At 55.7% G+C, this 10,434-nt stretch overlaps 1 long non-coding RNA gene across 6 annotated transcripts; it reads left to right on the forward strand.

Moving 5' to 3' along the window:
* Positions 1 to 2,128: 2,128 nt before the first annotated feature.
* On the forward strand, positions 2,129 to 10,222 carry LOC147415637 (uncharacterized). Of its 6 annotated transcripts, none has more exons than XR_015183504.1 (7): positions 2,129 to 2,230; positions 2,595 to 2,690; positions 3,952 to 4,021; positions 5,973 to 6,079; positions 7,805 to 9,347; positions 9,449 to 9,661; positions 9,770 to 10,222. It is a non-coding gene; the product is annotated as an uncharacterized LOC147415637 (long non-coding RNA). The 6 variants fall into 6 exon arrangements; XR_015183503.1 differs by having other exon boundaries at positions 9,449 to 9,501; positions 9,624 to 10,222; XR_015183502.1 differs by having other exon boundaries at positions 2,592 to 2,690; positions 9,449 to 10,222.
* Positions 10,223 to 10,434: the final 212 nt, after the last annotated feature.

Here is a 10,434-nt window from a genome sequence, read left to right on the forward strand (position 1 = left end):
CGACGTGCTCCTGCGCTCTCTGCTGCCACCAGATGACCAAGAAATGGTACTGCAGCCCTGACCCGCGCATGCGCGGTGTCGCTCCCTGTTTCCACGCTGCCGTTCGCCCACAGCGGCCATGCGACACTGCGGGGGCTGCCTGGCGCTGGCTGCTGCCTCCCGGTAAGGCAGCCCCGCTGCCGCTCCGCGGGCGCGGTGCCGGCTCTGCCGTTCCGCTCGTCGCCCCGTGCCCGAGGCGCGGTCCTGCAGCCCGGCGTTCGCGCGCCGGCTCCGGCCCCTCCGGCGCGTCGTTCGTGGGCGGGGCAAGCGCCTGCCCGGCAGCAGCATGGCGGCGCGCCGGGGGAGGGCCGAGGCCACCGGTGAGGCGAGCGAGTCACCCCCTTCGGCGGGTGCGCGGGGTCTCCCGGTCGCCGGTCGCCCGGCGGTGGCGTCCCGCTCCCCGCCCCTGGTGCGCGTGCTTTGGCGCTGCCCCGCGGTGCTCCCGCCCGCCCCGGGGTGTGTCTTCCCTGCTCCCCCCGCCCGGCAGGGGGTGCGCTTTGCCGCATCCCCCCGCCGTGGTGGGCGCGTCTTCCTGCATCCCGTCGCCCCGCCGGAAGAGTTACTTCCGCCTTTCTCCCCGCCACCCCCGGGACGTCACTTCCTGTTTCCTCCCCCCCCCCCCCCCCCCCCAGTGCACCGCCCGGCAGTGCGAGTCACGGCAGGAGCGGCGGTTGCCGAGCGTTGCGGGGCTGGGGCTCCACCGAGGGAGCGGGTGAGGGAGGACCGGGCGATCCACCGGCGGGTCCCGGGGAAAGCCGTGAGGCGGGCGGCCAGGCCGGCGGGGCCCGTGTCGGGGGCGAGGAGTGGGGGGGGGCTGCGGCGGAGCTGCGCCGTGTGGGAAGGAGCGGCGGGGGCCGCCCGGAGCCGGGCGGGGGGCAGCCGCGCCGTGTAGGGGGGGCGGTGTCCCTGCAGGGCCGGAAACCGGGCGGGCGCCTCTCGCGGCACGGCGGGAGCGGCGGTCACGGGGCGCGGCGCTGCCGGGCAGCCCTGCTGGTGCGCCGGAGCGGGCCGGGCGGTGCTCGCGGTGTCCGGGGCGGGGCGGCGGGGTCTGCTCGGTGCTGGACAAAGGGGAGAGAAACCGGCCGGCCGGGACTCCCGGGGACCTGGCCCGGCCCCTCGGGTAGAACCCTGCCTGGTCTTCTCGCCGCTGGCCGGGCGACCTGACCAGGCGGTTCCTGGTCCGCCGCCTCTTCCCGGCGTCACGTTCCGCGTCCCGCGAGGGAGATCCCGCGCGGGCGGCTGCGGTCGGTGCTTGGGCGATGGCCCGTGTGGGGCTGGGGGAGCGCGGAGGGGCCAGGGCGAGTGGAAGGGCCCCGCCGCCCCTCCCCACCCAACTCCGGGAAACGGCCCGCCTGCTGCCGGGGCAGAGAAGCTGGGGACAAAGCGCCGTTAACGGAGCACGGCTCGTTCCCCGGGAGGTCCCTTGGGAGTCGGGAGTGTTTTTTTTTTTCCGGGTCGAGGAACAGACTTTCCGCTGTGAGAAGTGCAGAGCTGCCTGTTGCCGCCTTGAGCATTTGTCTTCTCTTGGTTCACCCTGATTTTATGGGCGAGATGGAGATGGCCTTTTATTTTTAGATGCCCGAGTACATTGTCAGTAACCTGTGGTGTCAGGACAGGGAGCTTCTGAGCACCTAGGTGCCGGTAGAAACGTAACCAAAGAAACAGGTTGAAAAGTGATGTCTAAACTTGGTTTATAATCGATTTGGTTTTTTTTATTAGAGCGTTGATGACTGCTTGTCCTGTGGTTCAGTACACATTCTGTTCCATGGAGCCCTCAGTCTAGGACATTCATGTAAAAAAAAAAAAAAAAAGGCGCTTAATGTTGCTGCTGTTTGTCTTTGCTTTTGTTACTGTCCCCACCACTCCGTGCCCTTTTTTTTTTTTTTTTTTTTTCAATCTGTAATGCCTTTCTCTCCCCCCCCCATAGGACTGTAGCATACAGACCCTACATTTAAAAGTTGGTTCGTTCCTTCACAAACGTCGAAGTCCTTAGAATTGAGTTCTGATGATTGAAACCACAGAAATGACGCCTGTCTGTCTTACAGATCCAGAGTATGTCTGAACATGTACCCTCGCAGGCAAATGTGGCGATACGGATCTTCTGCACTTCATCCTCCAGCAGGACAATCCACTGAGACGGGGATGAGCTGTGAAGGGGCAGTTTCTGCAAGGAGGCAGTTGACGAGGGCAGGTGGGTCGCTGTACTGTTTAAGGAAAGTATTCGACTTGGGATGTCTAGGGTGAGGAAACCCTGGCTCTATGTAGGCTTGAGAAAAGGTGCATAGTTATCTGTGTGGATCTAGGGAAGGCAGTTCCGGTGATACTGAAGCTGCCAGTGAGTCAGAAGGAAAAAAGAAAGGCAAAGAGCACCCTGTTTTCTATGAAAACCAAAATCTCTAGTGGCCTATCTCAACAACTGTACCAAAGATGATGCAAAATGCTTTTTCCTCCACTCGGTTGTAGTCTTTGCAAACCTTCACCGAAATAGGAAGCTTTCGATTCCTACCCCACTTTATGCTAAAAGGTGGTTTGGTTTTTTTTTCCTCTCTCAGCAGAATGTCAACTGGCACCATTTCACCGTGGTGACCGTTTCTTCTGCTCTGGAGGTACAAGGTGGGTGGAAAGGATCCCGAGTGGCCTGCAAGGACAAGGTACGTCTGCCACGTGTGTCTGCGTTTTTCCCTGGGTACTTGTAGTACGGACTTTAAAGTGAACATGAAGAACATGCCAGCTCTCCTTCTCTAGTTTTGATAGGAAGTACTTCAGCAGAAACACTCAAAATAAAATAAGGTCTGTTCTGGAGCACGTTGTGCCTATGCGAAGCATACTCCCCTCCGTTTATTTGCTCTTCCTGAGAGCATGTGTAGCCTTCTGTTTTGTGCGCTTGCTGAGAAACGATTCTGTGAGAATCATGTGGTACTGAAAGGGGAAAGAAACTGTGTGTCAGAGTTTGGGTGTTCTGAAGAAATGGACTGTGTTCCAGATAAAAGCTTTCTGCTTTTTCAGTCCTTAAGTGTTTAAAATATCTCATAGGGGTACATGAAAACCTGACTGAGATACTGACATCTGTACTAAGAGCAATCAAGGTCGTGGGTTGGGGTTTTTTTTTGTGTTGTGTTGTTTTGTTTTGTTGTTTGGGGGTTTTTTTTGCTTGTTTGGTGGGTTTTTTTTCCCCCACCTCTCTCTGGCAAATCTTCCAGTCCTGTTTGGTAGCCTTAAGCATTGCAGCACTGGGTATTTGATTTCTGCATTGTGTCGTCGTCCCTGTCCGTCATCGTCCCATCCACCCCCCCCAAGTAAAATAATATGGGGCTCTCTTATCTTACTAATTTTTTATAAGTTTCATTTCTGATAGGAAAAAAAACCCAAACAGTTCATGTTGTGTAATATACAAATGGCCTTGTTTAAACTGTAACCGCCCGAGAGCTTCAGGGTACAATTGATGAGGGTGTTTAAGCAATTCGGTATTTCTTCTATGTGTTTAAAAAGAGAGGCTGCTGAATGTTATGGGTGTTTTTCCCCATATTTGGAGGGAGCGCTCTGAAGTACTTTATTTCTGTCTGGCTTTTGATGGTGTGTTTCCCTGGCCATTGGGTGGCATCTGTCCTGGGCGGTGCAGCTGCCCAGACGTCCCTCCTAATGGTGTAATGCACAAGAAACCCCCCAGTCGGATGGGGATGGTGTACTTTGGAGACAGGTGATTTAATGGTATCTGCTTGCAGCTGGGTGCGTGCAGTTAACGCAAACATCAAATCAAATACTTTGGTAGTGTAAGCATTTTTGTTGGATGTACACGAACATCCACGTGCCTTTTTGGTATAAAGTGAACGACTGAGATTTGTTCTTTCTTTAAAGAAAGTTTTAAACCTGACTTTATTATGTTTATTTAAAGTTTTACATTTCACTCTGCAGATTTATTGACTGAGCAAGCGAGACGTACAGCAGCAGTGGTGGTGGCGGCGCAAGGGCTGTAGCTGTTGCGGTGAGTCTGATGACGGTACGAGGTCTTCCTGCAGTCTCACGGGGGGGGGGTTATCTCCCTCCAGGGGTGGTGTGAGAAAGGGACGAGACGTTTTCCAGCACTATCAAGCGTGTTTGCTTTTATGCTGAGAATGCATTCAAAATTGTATTGATGAGTCTTAATATTGATTTTTTTTTTTTTTTTTTTTTTTTTTTTTTTTTTTTAGCGTACCGATGGCTCTGGCTTTGAACAGACGTGTTTGTATTTTGAGCTGACCTCCTTTAGCTCAACTACTATCCTATCCCTCATTCTCACTGAATTCCTCTGCTTTCTCCTGCATTACTTTTCTGATATGCTGAGACATAATTTGGGATTTTTGTTCTTGAGCTGCCGTGTTGTGTCTGGTGCTGCTCGGCAGCTCCCCCCGCCCAGGTTTGCCTGCCGGCCGTTCAGCATGCTCGCCCGGTGGCACCAGCCCTGCGGCCGGAGGGTCCTGGCTCTGTCTCCCGCGGGGACCCGCGGGTGCTGCAGCCGGGGCTGTCCGGTGGGGAGAGTCCGGGGCCCAGAGGGTCTCCTCCCCGCTGTTCTGCCGCCCCCCGCACATCCCTGCCCCCCCCCCCCCCAGTGATTCCCACGGAGCTGTTGCCCCATGCGAGGTTTTTGCGGGACGTGCCCCCCGAACCCCCTGCCCTCCTGCATTGTGCCCCCTCCACCCCGCTATGCTCGGCACCGCCCTCCCGCCGCCCCTCTGCTTCCGGACCTCGGGGCCCGCCTGCACCCCCCGACTCGCCGCTCGCCCCCAGCCCAAGCTCAGACCCGCCCCTTCCCTGCCCCGCCCCGCCGGGGGCGTGTCCTCCCGCTGCCGCCACGGTGCCCGCGGGGCGGTGCCCGGCGCTGGCCGCTGCCGGCCGAGGGGCGCGGGGCCGGCGGGCGCTCGGTGCGCAACGCGCGGGGCTGCAGCGCCGGGGTCGCCCCGGGCACGCGCCGTCCCGTGGACGCTGCTGCCGCGCGGCCAAAGCGCGGTCCCGATTCGCGGCGGTCGCGCGCCGGATGTGGCCCTTCTGGCGCATGCGCGGGAGCAGCATGGCTGCGGGAGAGGGCCGAGGCCGGCGGTGAGGCGAGCGAGCCCCTTCGGCGGGTGCGGGGGTCTCTGCTGGCCGCTGGCCGCCGGGGGCGGCGGGACGGGAAGCCTCAAGGCCCGTGCTGCGGCGGGCTGCCGGTCTGCTCGGGGCGAGCCGGATCAGGGCAGCCCCGGGGAGCTCGCGGGAGCTGGTGGGATGGAAGAGGGGAAGGAGGCGGACGCCCCTCCAGGCGCAGGCGCCGGGCGCCTCTCCGGCTCGACGGAGCTGCCCCGAGCTCCAGCACTTCTCCTGCAGCCTGCCTCGCAGCCCCAGGTCACCCTGTTGTGATGGCAGCAAGCTGGCCCTCGAATGCACTTGATTCTGCCTTAACGCGGATGCCATTAGCTGCAGTGCAGGGAAAAAAACAGCATCTCCAGAAGCTGCTGTGGAAGGAGGCGATTTGGCCAGGGATGATCTACGGTCATAATGGTCACTGATTCTTCTTGTCTCCCAGAGGCTGCACTGAGGGCACGGTTGTCCCTTCCTCCCCTGGGGATGCTGTTGTCTGCATCCGCCTCAGTCTTGCCTGGGTTGTCTTTGCCTGGCCTTGCTCTCGTCGCGGCGTGGGGGCAAAAACGGACGGGCAGAGCGCTTGCTGGCTGCAGGCAGTGGACAGGAGCTGCTGCGGCTGAAGCTGGAGGGGCCAGAGAAAGGTAGAGAAGAAGGAATCGAAGGCCATCTGGCCCGCAGCTGCCTCCTGCTGCAGGCAAGGCCGAGCCTGCCGGTGTGCACCGGAGGGTCCGTGTGCGTAACCCAAGGCACGATATGGCTGTGTGACGCACGAGGGAGCAAGGCTACATGTCTAGGAAGCCTTGTCTTGCAAAAGCTGAGACAGCCATGTAATCTTTTAGGTGGAGAACCACCATGTGACCAGAGCTATAGAAGAGGAAGGGAGAGGAAGAGAAGGAAGCGTCTGAACAGGCAAATTCTCCTAGCAGCCCTGAGAGCGAGAGATGCGGTGAGTCCTGGGCCCTCGGGGCCCCATCGCCCCACGTGTGTGTCCCAGGCCCTCCCTGTCCCTCCCTTGGCCCCCTGTCTTTCATGTGCTGCTGTGATTCCCACCCGCCCCCCCCATCTTTTTTTTTTTTTTTTTTCCCTTTTCTCGGTCTCTCTCTGTTCAGCTCCTGGTCTCTAGTTTTCAATTCCACCCCCTCTCTCTGGAAGCCTGTCGGGACTTTTCTCTGTCTGACTCTCTGTCCCTGTTGTTTAATTCCTTCCTCTGTGCCCTCTTAGGCCTCACCATTTTTAGTTGCTCAGTCTCTCTCAGTCCAGCACAAGATCTGGATTTTTTAAAATTCCTCCCTCTCTGCCCTGCAGCCTGTCACTTTCAAAGTTCACGTCACGATTTCATTCCTTTTGCCATCTCGCCCTGTCCGGCTTCCTGCTGGGATTTTTCAATTCCTCCCTGTCTGTCTCGCAGCCCATTGTTGCTTTCTTGTTCTCTCTGTCTCTGGGCTCCCTGTCCCTGTCTTTACCCACTTTAAAAAATGCCTTCCTCTCTGCCTCGTACGCACTGTTCTTGAAACTTCCATTTCCTGATGTCTCTCTGTAGATTGCTTCTGGTCCCAGATGTTTATTTCTTCCCTCTCTGTCCTGTGGCCTGTTGCGATTTGGTGTTTCTGCATCTCTCCTGTTCCCGGCTCTCGGTCCCCGTTTTTCAGTTTCTCCCTCTCGGCCCTGTAGCCCAGTGATGTTATCTGTCTGTCCTCATCTCTCTCTGGCCGGTTCCCTCTCCCCACAGATGTGGTTCCTCCCTCTGCCCTGTGGCCCATCGCTGTTTTTCTGTTCTCTGTCCCGCTCCTTTTCCCACGTCTTCAGTTGCTCCCTCTCTGTCCTGTAGCCCATTGCGGGTCTTTGTTTCTTTCTCCATTGCTCCCCGTCCGGCTCCCTGCCCCACCTTTTTAATTCTTCCCTTGCTGCTGTGTGGTGGCTCCCCACTATCTTCCCTTTTTGCATCTCTCTCTCTGGATGGCTCTCGCTTCCCTGTTTTTCAATTTCTTCCTTCTGGGCCGTCACAGTTTGAGGCTGGGCCGACCACTAACAAATGGCAGATGCTCTCTATTAACCCCTCTCCCCTCCCTGCGGGAGCTGCATGAGGACACTGACACGATCAATGTGATCTAACAAGTGAACCTTTATTTCCTTGTTTCCAGTGCAATTTATAACCCTCGACCACACCCAATAAATACTGATTGGCTTCATCGCAAATAACAGCCCATAGTCCAACCTGATTGGCCACATTGCGAGTCGTGTTCAAGGCACGTTCACAAATGTTCACACCCATCTTCTTCAAGAAATTAAAACTGCGTCATTAATGGCGGCTGTCTCTTCTCCTGCACCTGTAAGATGTTCATGCCGCCTGCACCGGAAGTTGTTTATGCTTTCAGCAGTTCCGGTACGTCCCAGCTCAGATTCTCTGGAAAGGCTGGATTGTTCACATGTCCCTTATTTCATAAATGTCCTACCACACCTCCCAAAAGGGAAAAGGAGAGAGAACAAGGGAGAGAGACTTTACAGTTTGGAAAAGAAAACTAAACCAGCTTTAATGAAACAGTAACAATAAAAGAAAATAATAAGAATAAGGAAATAATTAAATATATACAATATGTACAAATATATACAAAACCAACACCAAACCTAACTCCCCCCACCCTGATACTGATACGTCCCCACCACACTGCAGGGCTGGCACTGGGGCAGTCCCAGGCTGGACTCGGCAGCACACAGGATGAAGGAGGTGCAGGAGCTGGACTCAGGCCCTGGATTCAGGGACGCACGGGTCGGGATCGACGACAGAAGGACAGACAGAGTCCTCCTCAGATGTCGGCCATCAAAGAAGAGAGAGAGACCCTCGTGATCCCTCAGCTTTACACTGACCATGCCGTCTATGGGGTGGAACACTCTGTGGGTCAGGTTTGGGTCACCTGTCCGGTTCGCTCCTCCCTGCAGGGGTGACCTTTTTCGTGCTTGCGGCCCTTTTCACTCCCGGCACCCTGGGTACAAGATTCAGCAGTGACCTTGCTCGCTACAAGAACAAGTACAAGCAAGGGCCTCTCTGCATCCTGTTCCTTGGTACAAACTCTAAACTTCAGGCCTTATCACTGCTGGAGCAGTCACTATCTGGAAAAACATGCTGCTGTTTTAGAAAATGCCGTTTAGTTAGGGGAGACTTAACTGAAAAGTTAAAGCACTAAAACAGAATTAGTTCTGATGTAGTCCAAACCAGGACGTTGGCCCTGTAGCCTGTGGTGATTGTGCTGCTTTCGCCATCTCTCTGTCCAGCTCTGGATCCCAGTTTTTTAATTCCTCCTGCTTCTCCCTGTAGCCTGTCTTTCTGTCTGCCCCCTCCCCCTTTATCTGTCTCCCCACTCCACCTCTGGCACCCTGTCCCTGTGTTTTAATTCTTCCCTCTCTGCCCTCCAGCTGTTGCTGTGCTTCCTGCGTGTGTTACACTGGGGGCGTCCCCAGGAGCTCCTGCAGAAGGAGGAGTTCCTGCCCGCGAGAGGGGTGGCTGTCACTGTGGACAACAGTTGGCCGTTCTTTATGTCTCCTGGGGGCAGTGCTGAGGACTCGGTTGCCAGTTCCTCCCCTGGGGATGTTGCTGACTGCATCTGTAAAACACAAACAATAAGGGATGCTTATAAACTTCACGAACAACACAACGCCTGAAAAGTAACTGCGCTGATGCAGCCCACCAGTGCCAGCTCGCCTCGCCCCAGCCACCTGCGTTGCTGATACCCTGCTTCGCTCGCTGCTTCGTGCCTCGTTCGATGCTGTTTTCAGATGCAGTGAGATGAGCCGTGCACCAAAGGGTTAGAGGAGGGGCGGGGGAGCGGCCGTAAGAAGGCGGGTCGGCATGGTGTCGGCGGGCAGGTGCGGCCGGTGGCTGTGTGAGCAGCTGACAGGTCTTGGTAGGTTTGTTGTATTCTGAAGGCACGAAGCAGAGGTAGGGTGGGTGGGCGGCCAAGGTAAACGAGGAGGAGGAGAGGGGAATGGGCATGGACAGGCTGTGGTTTCGGGCGGTATCTCAGCACGTGCCTTTTGTTTTGGCTTTTGCAGGTCACGCACGTAGCCTCGGAGGGGCAAAGCTGCGCACCGACCAGCGGCCTGAGGAGGCAAGGCGGTTGTCAGCCAGGCTGGCGTCTGAGAGCAGAGCGTCCTGCAGCAGCTCGGTCAAGTGTTTCTGTTCGGTTGTGCAGGTGTTACGCAGCTGCCTTTGGAGTTGGGTGAGCTTTTGAGGTGGTGAGCTAAGGAGCAGCAAGGAGGAGCGTGGGGCTGGTGATTTCTCCCAAGCGTGACGGTATTTGTTTGTCTGTTGTTGCCTTAGGTGCCGCAAGCGATGACGGCTGCAGCGTCCAACGTGGGAATTGGTGCGGAGCAGTTGAGTGGAAGACCACATTTCTTTTGAGGAGGAGGGTGTTTGGAGGAGGTCTGTGTTGACCCGTGTGACAACTACTGCTGTCAGTGGTGTGTGTTTTGTTTTTTTTTTTTTTTTCCTGCAGGTGACGGGGAGGAACGTGGCAACTGCAGGAGTAATGGGGTTAGTTGATGTGGTTTCTGCTGAGGATGGACGCGGGTCCCCGGCCCTCTGGAAGCGAAGCTGAGGGACCGGGGACCGTTGTCCTGCAGCACGTAACTTTGATTTCAGTTGGAAAAGAGATTTTCCCGGAATGGAAATCTTTCTCCTTCAAAGAAATTGCGTTGTACGAACTGCCTGTCGGACTCTGTGTGCTTGGCCATAGAAGTTGTCATCAGCGAGACTTTGCCCTCTTTTGAAAAACGAAACAACAGAAAAGTCAATTTTTTTTCCGAAGACCGAAGCACAGCAGGTGTTCCAAAAGTGGATGGTGTCGCTGGTCTTTGCATTCTTGGTTGCAACAGTCGAGATACGATTGAAAAATGTTCCTCTGCGTGCTTTGGTACAGCCAGAAGCCTTAGTACATCTGCGAGTCCTGTTTGGTGGCCTTACCTATTGCAGCCCTGGGGATTTGAATTTCTTTTTAATGAGTAAAACCATGTGGGGGATCTATTATTTCACTGATCTTTTCCTGTCATACATGAAACTCTAGAGAAAATTAAAATTGTATAATTGACAGAAGGACTAACGCAGTTTAAACTCACTGCCAAATCAGTACAGCGTGTAGTTTATGAGGTGTACTTAAGCGGTCAGGGGTTTCTCTAACTCTTCCAAGCCAGAGGCAGCTGCATGTTACTGCGTTTCTTCCCTGTGTTTTGACAGGGCGCTCTGAAGTACTTCATTTCTAATCATGTGACATAATAGAACAAGGCGGGGGGAGCAGAGTCAAATAACAA

The sequence above is a fragment of the Leptosomus discolor genome, chromosome 5, assembly GCF_034619465.1.
Source record: "Leptosomus discolor isolate bLepDis1 chromosome 5, bLepDis1.hap2, whole genome shotgun sequence".
In the NCBI taxonomy this organism is placed as follows: domain Eukaryota; kingdom Metazoa; phylum Chordata; class Aves; order Leptosomiformes; family Leptosomidae; genus Leptosomus; species Leptosomus discolor.